Raw genomic sequence first — 12,232 nt, forward strand, 5'->3', positions numbered from 1 at the left:
CGCACCTGCTCCTTGGAGTCCGACTGCCTCTTCCCTGCCCAGCTCTCCTGCCTCTCCAGGCACCCAACCCTCACCCCTCCTGCCCAGACCTGCCCCGCTGAGGCCCCTGCCTGGCAGGACATGGTGCCTCTGAGGACTAAAAATAGGGGATGTATAAAAGAACGGTAGGACCCAAATAAAGTCTGAAGCAGGAAATATAATGATCCTCCAAAAATATGATTCTGGTGCTTCCACAGGAGCCCTGTATCTGCTTCAAAGCATGTGAACTATCTTTATTTTGCATTCAAACTATCTTTTGGGGCCAGGTTTCCTTCATAACACGGCTTATTGCAAAACGGATCTGAAGCCCTAGGGAGTTTATCTGTAGTTAGGTGTTTTTTTTTTTTTTTCTTTCCAGTAACTGTGGGTCGGAGGTATTCCAACCATTATTAACTAAAGGACTACTCTGTTTTATGACATCTAATCAGGTAGATGTCCCACTGGGAGAACAGATTGTGTCCTTTTTTTCCCCTCTGAACCGAGGAGATAAAGAGATAAAACTCATACGTTGTTTTTTTTTTTTTTTTTTAAATCAACAGCCTAGTCCCCTGTGAGAGCTTCACGTGAGCCTGTTATGCATGTGAGTCTGGGCCTAATGGGGAGACCTGAGGGCTTGTGAGTAGGACATTTTGTCCTCTCAGTGGCGGTGCATGGTCTGGTCCCTTCTTGAAACACCTCTTAAGACCACTCTTGTCTTGAAGTAGGATTACCTTTTATTTGCCTTGAAACTTCCCCCTTCAAGCCAGGAGGTGTCCCCTGGGTTTAGAACTTTGGGATTTGTCAACAAACCTGTGTTCACTCTGCCTGCATTTTTCTCCATGGAACACGTTCCCCCATATTCCACCAAGGGCTTGCTTTTGCCTTCAGAGTTGGACAAAGTCCCCTCCATCCCTGTGATCCTTTCAGAGTCTATCTGAATGCCTTCTGTCCATTGGCATTTGCATATGCGCATCCACAATTGTCCTGTCTTCCTTAACTGTAGGCCCCCAAAGGGCAGAGAGCCCTTTCCTCGTAATATCTCAGCCCAGGGTCGGCCATGGAGCTAACTATGCCTTTTAAGCACTTCAAAAATTGATTTTGGTAGGGGCGCCTGGGTGGCGCAGTCGGTTAAGCGTCCGACTTCAGCCAGGTCACGATCTCGCAGTCCGTGAGTTCGAGCCCCACATCGGGCTCTGGGCTGATGGCTCAGAGCCTGGAGCCTGTTTCCAATTCTGTGTCTCCCTCTCTCTCTGCCCCTCCCCCGTTCATGCTCTGTCTCTCTCTGTCCCAAAAATAAATAAACGTTGAAAAAAAAAAAATTTAAAAAAAAAAAATTGATTTTGGTGAAAAATTTACAACTAGGACCCTAAGGCAAGTCTGTCAGTTTCAGTGGCTCTGGCTCATCGGACCTCAGGGCTCTAGAAACCTCTAAGAAGAGACTCCAGTGCTGCCCAAGCTTTGGTGGACAGAGATTTCAGAGTGAGATTTAAGAGACTCAGAAAGGTACTCTGCTCACAGCTCTTTGATTTAAGGCGTATCTCTTGTCGGAGGGAAGGCCCACCTGGTATCGTGGGTCATCACACCGGCTCGGTGGCTGGGCCACCTGGCTTGAATCTTGGCTGTGCCATTTCCCAGATGTGTGACTTGACCTCTTTGTGCCTCAGTTTTCCTCTGTAAAATGGGGATAATAATAGCAACTACCTAACAGGGTTGTGAAGATGAGCTGAACTGATACTTTTTTTTTAAGTTTATTTATTTATTTATTTATTTAGAGAGAGAGCGAGCGAGAGCACTTGCAAGCGAGGGAGGGGCAGAAAGCGGGAGAGAGAATCCCAAGCAGGCTCCGCACTGTCAGCGCAGAGCCCGATGTAGGGCTCAATCTCATGAACTCTGAGATCATGACTTGAGCTGAAACAATAGTCAGATGCTTAACCGACTGAGCCACCCAGGCGCCCCTGAATTAGTATTTCTAAGGTATGAGAAGATGCCTAGAGAGAGTCAGTACCCAATAAACAGACAAACGTAGTTCCTGGGAAAAACACAGATAGATGTCACACTGAAAAATACCTATGTGAATGAATGGCTCTCTCCCACCTCATGCAGGAGAATGGAACTCCTGGGAGCTCAGACCAGTCAAAAACAGCCCCAGGGAGGGCTTCCCGGCCTGAGAGCAGAAGTGACCTCCTCAGAAGTAAATAATAAAAATAACAATGAATACTATCGTGTACTGAGCACCTGCTCTAGGCTGGACCCTGTGGTCAGGGTCCTATGTTACCCCGTTCAGTCTTCCAGCAACCTTGTGAGAAAGGGGTTGTTTCATTGTCTAGATCACACAGCGGAGACTTGGAGAGACTGGTTAACTTGCCCAATGGCACATGGTCAGCAGGGGTAGCGCCAGGAGTCCAAAGCCTGTGCTCTTAGCCAGTAGACCCTCTGTCTCCGTCTGCCTATCCGTCAGCCCAGCTTCTGGTCTTAATTTCGTTTCTCAAGTGGGGATCATCCTCACTGGGGATGCTGAAGTTCATATTATCCATTAATAATTTGGCTTAGGGGAAGAACGCTGGATTAGAAGTCAGGAGACCCAACTTCTGGTCTAGCTCTGTCACCTACTATATCAGCCAGGACAGGCTAGTTACCTGTGTTGGGCCACAGCATGGGAACTGATTGCGCCTGCCCTGCCTATCCCAGGAACTAAGATGAGGCACCAAGGAGATCGTTCACATTCAAATTCATTAAACAACGACTGCTTACTACGGGCTCCTTCCTAAGCAAACTGCATTTACCTATATTTTTCATTATTGTAGATCAGCTTAGGAAACACTTAAAAGGCAAGATAGCATTGTTCCTGTGAATTAGGACTTCGTGAACCACTTTTTTTTAAGGTGCCCGATTGTCCCCCAAACAGGCAAAACATCAAGGCTCCAGAGCCGGGGGGGACCAAGCTGTCTATTTCAGAGAGCCAGCCACACTCTCCAGACCTTCCCTGCTTTCACGAAACAATAAGCGTGTTTAGAACTGCTTCAGAACCAGGATGCCAGCGAAGGTGGGAAGCCTAGCTGAAGACCCGCCCTGAGGACCTCCGTGAGGGTGAGGGCCTCCTGTGGCCGTAGGCGCCTCCTTCCCTGTAACCGTCGGACCGTCCGTCCGTCCGTCAGCTGGCCGTGGTGGGATGTTGGGTCGGTTCTGTGCTTTCGCTAAGAAGGGGGTGTCAAGATGGAGAGGAAGGACTTAAGAGCTAAAGCAATAATAAACAAACATAAACCCGGGATCTGTTCTGATTGGGCAGTGTCCACGGTGAGACTCTCACCCCTGGATAGAGTTTGCCCGCGTTTGGTTTCGCGGAGGACCTACTCAGCTCTGTGCTCCGGCAGGTGCCAACTCTTCCCATCTGCCTCCTGGGAGCATAGCGGTGGCACAGTAAATAACATGTGGTCGAAGGGCTGGCACACCGCAGCTGACATCCGGGAGGACCTGAGGGAATGTTTCCGCCTGACTGGCTGACCTCTGAGAACAGGGGCCGGATCCTCTTTGAGTTTTCACCAACGTTCAGAAGGTGCTCAATATGCGTTCGGTGAATATATGAACCCATCAGAAAGCGTCCACTGAGCGCCAGCTGAGGGGAGGTGCTGGGTTATTTATGGTGGGAAGCGGAGGAAAAAGACTAAATCACACCTCTCAGAGAATGTTCAGCTTATGCCAGTGATCCCACCCCTACGTGACAAATAAAAAGGACCCACGGATACCGGCGTTTTATTTGTGCGAACGAGGAGATGCGATTGTTAAAGGGTAAAGGTTATCGCTAAGTAAAATAAAAGAACCAAGGGACACGGAGGGCGGATAGAGATTTTTCTTGGACGTAAAGGCCCCAGGAGAAGCGAATTCCTTTGGAAACGGCCCAACGAGAGGCATTTCCCATTCCTTCCTTTTTCAAAGGCTGGTTTTGTTGGGTTTTTAACTGAGAGCCTCAGGATGGAGGGAGAAGCTATCTTCTCAGCACAGAGTTTTCTCCCCCTTTTCCAGAGGGAAGGCAGATTTGGGAAACTGGCACTGCCCCTGCCCAGATGGCAGCCAGCAGCTGGCTCTGGCAAAAGGAAGTTCTCACTCTGGGCTGCTGGCTGCCGGGCCCCTCCCGTTTCCCCAGCAATGCCGGGCCGGGGCCATTGGAGAGGAGAGAATGTGAGAGGCCGGCCATGCCAGCAGCTCCTCGCCACCCTGACCTGCCGGTTCTGGCTCTGACACCCAGGCCTGTGGCCGGGGAGCGGAGGGAGCAGACCCAGCAGCACTAGCCAGCAGCCTCAGCCTCCCTCCTCCTGCCTTGGCGGTGGTTGGCCCTGCGCTGAACCACACAATGGCTCCTGACGACTTTGGGGCTGCAGCGTCAGGGACAAAGGGTGGTGGTGATTTCAGAGAGAGTGGCCTGGCCACGCGACCGTGGGCGGATGTGGGTTACAGGGCTCCAGAAGATCCTGCTGGCCCTCGGCTGCCCCTTCCCACACCAAACATTGCCCTGTCTTCTAGCAGACCCTGTGGGTCCCGGTTTCCTCCACCCCAGGCATAGTTTTCTTTTTTCCTCCCTCCTTTCCTCCCTCCCTCCCTCCCTCCCTCCCTCCCTCCCTCCCTCCATCCCCCTTTTCCTTTCTTCTTTCTTTCCTTTCCCCTTCCTTCCTTCCTTCCTTCCTTCCTTCCTTCCTTCCTTCCTTCCCTTTCTCTCTTCTCACAATGCCTTTCTCGCACTTTCTTGCTTTCCCCCGCCCCCTCCTCCTTTCTTTTATTCTTCAAACATCTATTGACTGCACATTCTGTATCACTCCTCTGCTAGGTTCTGAGAGTGCACAGATATAATAATACTTGGCCCTGCCCCCGAGGAGCTCACAATTCAGTGAGGACATCTGTGCCTGAGATGGGATGAGTCCGTGACAATTAACGACAATAGAGCGTGTTAAGTACTATAAAAGCACACAAATTGCTAGGAAAGCAGAGGAAAGAGCCATTAATTTCTACCTGACCCATTTTGGGGAAAAGTTAGCTGAGGTGCTGCCATTTTTCAATTTAGTTGCTCACTCCGAGTCTTATGCTCCTGAGAAAAGGTTTTATGTCGCTAAGTCTCGTTGGAAAAATGAAAGGTTTGCTTTTTGTTTCAGTTCCTGCTTATGACTCAGGTCTCGAGGCTTTGAATTTTTATCAAGTCTAATTTTATCCATTTTTTTTTCTTTTTTGCTGTTGGATCTAAGAACTTTTTGTCTAACCCAAATATTGCAAAGATTTTCTCCTTGATTTTCTTCTAGAAATTTATAATTTTACAATTACATTTGCATTTATGATCTATTTTTGCTCATCTTTGTATACGGCATGTATTGGGGGTTTTTCTTCTTTTTTTTTTTTAGTATAAAAAAATATTGTTTCCCGTACCAATTGTTCCAGAACCATTTGTCGGAAAAGCCATCCTTTCTCTATTGAATTGTCTTTGCACCTTGGTCAAAAGTTAGTTGACTATATTTGTATGGGTCTATTGCTGGATTCTTCGAGAGGAGTATTTTTATGTCCAGTATATTGTTTCATGCACTCTCTCTGTCCCTCTCAAAATAAAGGCATTCCTGCCATGCAAACAGCACCCTATATATCAACTAGAATCATGACTTGACTAGGCGAAAGAAAAGAAGCTTGGCCAACCAAGACTAGAGTTAACTTTGCCACGGATTGCTGCGTGACTTTGGCATGGGGGGCTTTGTGATCCTGAAGAAACACAGGTGAGACTCAATAAAGAGTGTCACAAAGATTAATGAGGGCCGTGGCTGGGAGAAGAGCTGGGCTTTGCCTCCTCAGCATCCACATATTTGTGTAACTCCTTCTGCCCTGTTTTACAGTGAAAATATTTGGGGGGGGGGTGGGGAACAGCACTGGGGCTAACTGTGAGGAGAAGCGTATGGTTAATTACAAGCACTTTAAAGGAAGGTCTGTCTTCTTTTGCAGAAATGAAGCTCTTCCCGTCACCCCCGAGAGTCGGTGGTAAACACGTCTTCGCTGTGTCTTGTCGCATACAACAGTTACCCAGGGGAGCCTTATTCCCGGTTACATTCTTTGGCTCTCCTTCACCAATAGAATGATTCTTTTACAACTTTGGAATGAAAAGCATGCAAAATGGTGTCTTCATACTGCTTAAATGCTTTCCACCCATGCCTCTCATTTCTGATTTTTCATGGCCTTAAACCACCATCTGCTGGGAGGGTGGGAAGGACGCTCGCAAGGTTGTTACGCCCTTCCCTCCAGTCTCAGACCCCGCTGCGCTTGGGCCACCAAATGAAAAGCATTTTTATTTTTATTTATTTATTTATTTATTTATTTTTGGTGTGTCTTTCTCTCAAGGGTTTTCAGAACTTAGTCCCCATCCTTGGAAGTTTCCTTTTCTGGGCCATGCCCAGTTCCCTCTCGGGGACTGTATTTCCCGGGTGATGGACAAGGAGACTTCGTTCATGCCAAGCACTCTGGAAAGTTCATACCACGCTAATCATTTTGTGTCTTTGATTAACTTTGCTTTCTTTTCCTTTATAAATTGTCCTAACACTTTAAGTCCAAATACTAACACTGGGGACAGCTTGTGATTAACCTCTCTCCACTCCAAGAAGTAGCCAGTGTCAGTGATTCTTCCTTCTAAAATAGCTTAACCAGTTTTTAATACACCAAAAAGACTTTTTGCCCATAGCCCTCTGGTCATCTATTTTCCTTAATAGCCTTTTATGAGGGACCTTATCAAAAGCTTGCAAGGAAATCCAAGTAAATTATGTTCCTTGGTTCACCTTTACCTACTATTTCATTAACTTTTTCAAAAACAATATGACATAGTTTTCAACATAATTAAAGGGGTTGGGAAAAAGGGAACTTTAACTACCGCTTGACAGTTTCCATAGTTGCTTAGGGGAGCTGGGTCACTGCTCACATTCTGCCTCTGCTTAAGGACACTAATTCATTTCCCAGGCTGTCTGGCTAGGTCAGCCACTGGTTCAAGGTGGAAATGACAAGTTTTTAGGCTTTCAAGTGTGCAGTACTCAGCTCTCCAGAGAGCTCGAAGGAAGGAAACCACAAGTTTATCCAGGTCTGGCCCAGAGAAAGAGGAAATGATGGGGGAAACTAAGACGAGGGCAGAGGGCGGTGTCTCTGCGGAGGGGAGAACTCGGCCCAGGGAGAGTCTCAGATATGCCCAAACAACTCTTCATTGTTTGCATGAGAAAGGGAGGGGCCAACCATAGACTTTGGGAAGACTCTCAGGTCCAGGGGAGGTATGTAATGCCAAAATGGAAGGGTGGACAGAGGCTGGTAGAACAAGGGAAGAATTAGATATGAAATCGCTAATACCAGCAGTATTAAACATATCATCATCGTAAGAATTGCAGGTGTATTGGGGCACCGTGGGTGACCTCAGCTGGTTAAGGGTCTTGGTTTCAGCTCAGGTCATGATCTCACCGCTTTGTGTGTTCGAGCTCCACATCAGGCTCTGCACTGGCCGTGCAAAGCCTGCCTGGGATTCTCTCTCTCTCTCTCTCTCTCTCTCTCTCTCTCTCTGCCCACCCCACTCATGCTGTCTCTCTGTCTCTCAAAATACATACATAAACTTAGAACGTTTTTAAAAAAATTGCAGGTGTCTTTGTTAAGTTTCTCTTGTGGGCAGGTATGTGTTGGGCACGTGCACATGTCTGCCTCATAGAAGCGTTAACAACTGGAAAGGAAGATAACATTACCCTCATTTGTAAATGAGAAAAGTAAGGTGCAGACAGTTCAAAGGACTTGAAGGTCACGCAGTTAATAAATGATCACATTTGGGAGGCAACCTTGTCCTTCTAATTCTGAAGCACGTGGGTTTTCATGATACCAGCTGGTCGATTCTTAGCTCATTCAGTCGCAAAGGTGTCCCGTAAGTCAAGTATTCTTGTTAACTAAACGTTCTAAACATTCTAAATATGAATTACCCGTTTTCATAAAGTAAGTATCATTACTCAATCATTCAAAAAATGCCAGACGCTATTTAATTTGTATCAATGATGCACAAAGGCATTTCAGGTGACAGTCTTTAAAACATCTTTATGGATCTCCATTGTCACTGGTCTGGGAATTTGGAGGTATTTGTCTGCAAAGGACTCTGGCTGACAAAATGCTAGTAAAATTGGCTTTTAATGTAGAAAGGAATAGTAAGGAAAAGCAGAAAAGCTTTCATTTCTTTCTGGCTTACTTCGTGGTTTCCACTGGCTCGATGCCTATATTTCCTTATGTCCTGAGGGATTGGCCATTTTTAGTCTTTTCCACGACTTCAGAAAGCCCACCATAATTGTCTTGCCGCATGCTTCAGGCTCCACAGGATGCGATGCCTGCATACTAGAAAGCATTTTTCTAAGTAGCTTCTGAAGACCTGCCTGCTCCCCTCAAATGGTCCTGTAGGTCGGTGTTGCAGGTCGTCCTGGTACCTCACTTTCTGGTTTGTGCACGCTTCTTGTGAAATGTCCAGCATCTAAGGGAACAGGTAGGTATCTGAAGGCACCTGGGGGAGGCTGAGCAGCCCAGCTAATCAGCTCCCCGCTCCTGCTTCTGATTTGTCAAGACAATGGTCTTTAAGACAGGAGCCTGAGAAGCTGAGGGATCAGAAAAGCAACTTGGGCTTGTCTTCAAAGAATGGAACGCACTAATTGGAACGGATGCAAGAGTGGCCATCAGAGAGAAAAAGGAAATAATTCCTTTCATCTACCATCAAAATAGGGAATCTGAAGGAAAAAGAAAAAGTCTCCTAACTTAGGAGGGCGATAGCGTGGGCTTCTGGTTCTTGCTACGCCAGATAAATTCCGAGGCTGGCAGTTTTGATAAAACATTGCGGTGTCCGTTTCCAAGGGACGGGAGGCCATCAGCCTGCTGTGTTCAGCAGGGGTGTCATCATCAGGCAGATCTCTGTATGAAACGCTGGGCAGAAGTGTGAGACCCTGGGCGAGGCAGTGGAACAGAGAGGGTTCTACTGAGGTCCTGTTGGTGCATTCCAATACTAGTTCTGGTACCTTCTAGCTTTGGTGGCCTTGGAAAAGTAAATCTTGATTTATTAATCAAAGTTTCAGTGTCCTCATCTATAATATGAGAATAACACCTGATTTACCTGGTGGTTTGAGGGATACATAAGAGAGTGCATGCAAAGTCTCTGACAACATGTAGCAAACAATCTCTTTCCCGTGACTTTCAGATGTGTAATTTTTCTAAATGACAAATCGAGATTCCTAGCACAACCACGTGTATGACTTTATGTTTTTTTGTCACAGATGTGTCTAGGAGATACTGTGGACTCAGTTCCAGACCATCGCCATAAAGCAAACAATTCAATAAAGTGAGTCAATTTTTTTTTGTTTCCCAGTACCCATAAAAGTTATATTTATGCTATGTTGTAGTCTATTAAGTGTGCAATAGCGTTATGTCTAAAAACACCCCAATGTAAATACCTTAATTTAAAATGACTTCCTTGCTGAAAAAACAGAAACCATCATCTGGGTTTTCAGTGAGTCATAATCTTTGCTGATAGCGGGTCTTGCCTCGATGATGATGGCTTGCTGAAGGCTGGGATGGCTGTGACAATTTCTTAAAATAAGACAACACTGAAGTTTGCCACTTTGATTGACTCTTCCTCTCATGAATGACTTCCCTGTAGCACATAATGTTGTTTGATAGCATTTTACCCTCAGGAGAACTTCTTTCAAATTTGGAATCAATCCTCTGCAACCCTTCCAACTTTTTTTTTTTTTTAAGTAGACTTCATGCCCAGCAGGGAACCCAACACGGGGCTTGAACTCAGGGCCCTGGGATCAAGACCTAAGCTGAGATCAATAGTCAGATGCTTAACTAACTGAGCCACCCAGGCACCCCCCTTCTGCTTCTTTATCAACTAAGTTTATGTAATATTCCAAACTCTTGGTTGTCATTTCAACAATCTATACAGCATTTTCACTAGGAGTGGACTCCATCTCAAAAAACCCTTTCATGCTCATTCTTAAGAAGCACCCTTCATCCCTTAAAGTTTTATCACGAGATTATAGCAATTCAGTCCCATCTTCAGGCTCCACCTCTCATTCTAGCTCCCTTGCTATTTCCACCACGTCTGCAGTGACTTTCTCGCCTGAAGTCTTGAACCCCTTCACATCATCCATTAGGGTTGGAATCCCTTCTCCCAAACTTCTGTTGATCTTGATATTTGGATCTCTTCCCATGAATCATGAATGTTCTCAATGGCATCGAGACTGGTGAATCCTTTCCAGAAGATTTTCAATTGACTTTGTCCAAGTTCATCAGGAGACTCATGATCTGTGGTAGCTATAGCCTTATAAAATGTATTTCTTAAATGATAAGACTTAAACATTGAAATTGTTCCTTGGTCCGTGGGCTGCAGAATGGAAGTTGTGTTAGCAGGCATGGAAACAACATGAATCTCACTGGACATCTCCATCAGAGCTCTTGGGTGAGAAGGTGCATTGTCAATGAGCAGTAATCTCTTGATAGGAATCTTTTTTCTGGACAGTAGGTCTCAACAGTGGGCTTCAAATATTCAGTAAACCATGTCGTAAACAGATGTGCTGTCATCCAGGCTTTATTGTTCCATTTCTAGAGCAGGCATCGTTCTTAAGTGCCCTACGATTTTCAGAATGGTAAAAAATATTGGTTTTAAGAGAAAGTTGCCAGCTGCCTGAGCCCCTAACAAAAGAGTCAGCCTGTCCTTTGAAGCTTTGAAGCCAGGGATGGACTTCTCTCTCTAGCTGTGAAAGTTCTAGATGGCATCTTCTTCCAATAGAAGTCTGTTTTAATCTACGTTGCAAACCTGTTGTTAGTGTGACCACCTTCATTAAGTGAGTTAGCTGGATCTTCGGGTTCACTTACTGCAGCACCTACACCAGCACCTGCTGCTTCACGTTGCACTTTGATCTTGAGGAGACGGCCTCTTTCCTTAAACCTCTTGAGCCAACCTCTGCTAGCTTCAGACTTTCCTTGTGCAGCTTCCTCACCTCTCTCAGCCTGCACAGAATTGAACAGAGTTATGGGCCTTGCTCTGGATTAGGGTTTGGCTTAACGGAATGTTGTGGTTGGTTTGATCTCCTATCCAGACCGCTGACACTTTCTCCGTATCAGCAATAAGGCTGTTTCCCTTTCTTATCATTTATGTGTTCACTGGAGCAGTACTTTTCATTTCCTCCAAGAACTTGTCCTTTGTATTCACAACTCAGCTAACTGGTGCAAGAGGTCCAGCTCTCAGCCTATCTCAGCTTTCAACATGCCTTCCCCACTGAGCTTACTCATTTCTAGCTTTTGATTTAAAGAGAGAGATGCGCACCTCTCCCTCTCACTTGAACACGTCGGAGGCCATCGTAGGGTTATTAGTTGGCCTACTTTCAATACCGTTGTGGCTCTGGGACTAGGGAGGCCTGACGAGAAGGAGAGAGATGGGGAACGGCTGCTGGGTGGAGTAGTCAGGACATAGTAACATTTGTCTGTTAAGTTTGCTTGTCTTATCCGGGAATGGATCACGGGAGCCCAGGACAATTGCAATAGTGATGTCAAAGATCGCTGAGCGCAGATCATCATAACAAAGGTAATGATGAAAAGGTTTGAAATATTGTGAGGGTTACCAAAATGTGACACCGAGACGCGAAGTGAGCAAATTGTTGGACAAATGGCACCGAAAGACTTGCTCTATGAGGAGTTGCCACAAACCTCCAATGTGTCAATGATGAAATATCAGCGGAATGTAATAAGATCGAGCGTGCCTCTGTTCTCTCCCCTGAGGGTAAGGAAATAACAATTCTTAAGCGGAAATGCAGTGACTACATCTTCTCCCTCCAGTTGGACTATCAGAACAGTTTTTTAGGTTTAACATTACAGGGAAAGCCTTACAAAACTATAGGATGTAGATGACGTGACACGTATTTCTATTCACCTGCATGACGTCGCTTAAAGCATGGGGAGGGCTTCTGGGCGTTTTGACCAGCAACTTTGCATCGTTAGTAGAGTCGGGGTTAAAAATCACGTGCCCTACACTCAGCTGTGTTACAAGCACAGAGCGTGTTGCTTTGGGATGTAATTTACCATGTTGCTCGGATCCCTCGTCCCTTTCTTGCGGGAAGTGGAGGTGAACCAGACGGGACTTAAACCTGACAATTAAAGGCAACCCTTTCTTGTGTTAACAATAGTCTTTTTGGGGGTAAAT

At 46.1% G+C, this 12,232-nt stretch overlaps 1 protein-coding gene and 1 pseudogene across 1 annotated transcript in view; one reads left to right on the forward strand and one right to left on the reverse strand.

Moving 5' to 3' along the window:
* Window positions 1-12,232, forward strand: part of LOC109495639 (collagen alpha-1(II) chain-like) — a 169,134-nt gene that overhangs the window by 81,462 nt on the left and 75,440 nt on the right. The window contains exon 5 of the mRNA XM_045048628.1: window positions 9,306-9,370. The gene's annotated coding sequence lies outside the window, so the exon portion shown is untranslated. The remainder of the gene's footprint in view (window positions 1-9,305; window positions 9,371-12,232) is intronic.
* LOC123382739 lies at window positions 9,544-11,607 on the reverse strand (annotated as a pseudogene).

This window comes from Felis catus, chromosome F1 (assembly GCF_018350175.1).
Source record: "Felis catus isolate Fca126 chromosome F1, F.catus_Fca126_mat1.0, whole genome shotgun sequence".
In the NCBI taxonomy this organism is placed as follows: domain Eukaryota; kingdom Metazoa; phylum Chordata; class Mammalia; order Carnivora; family Felidae; genus Felis; species Felis catus.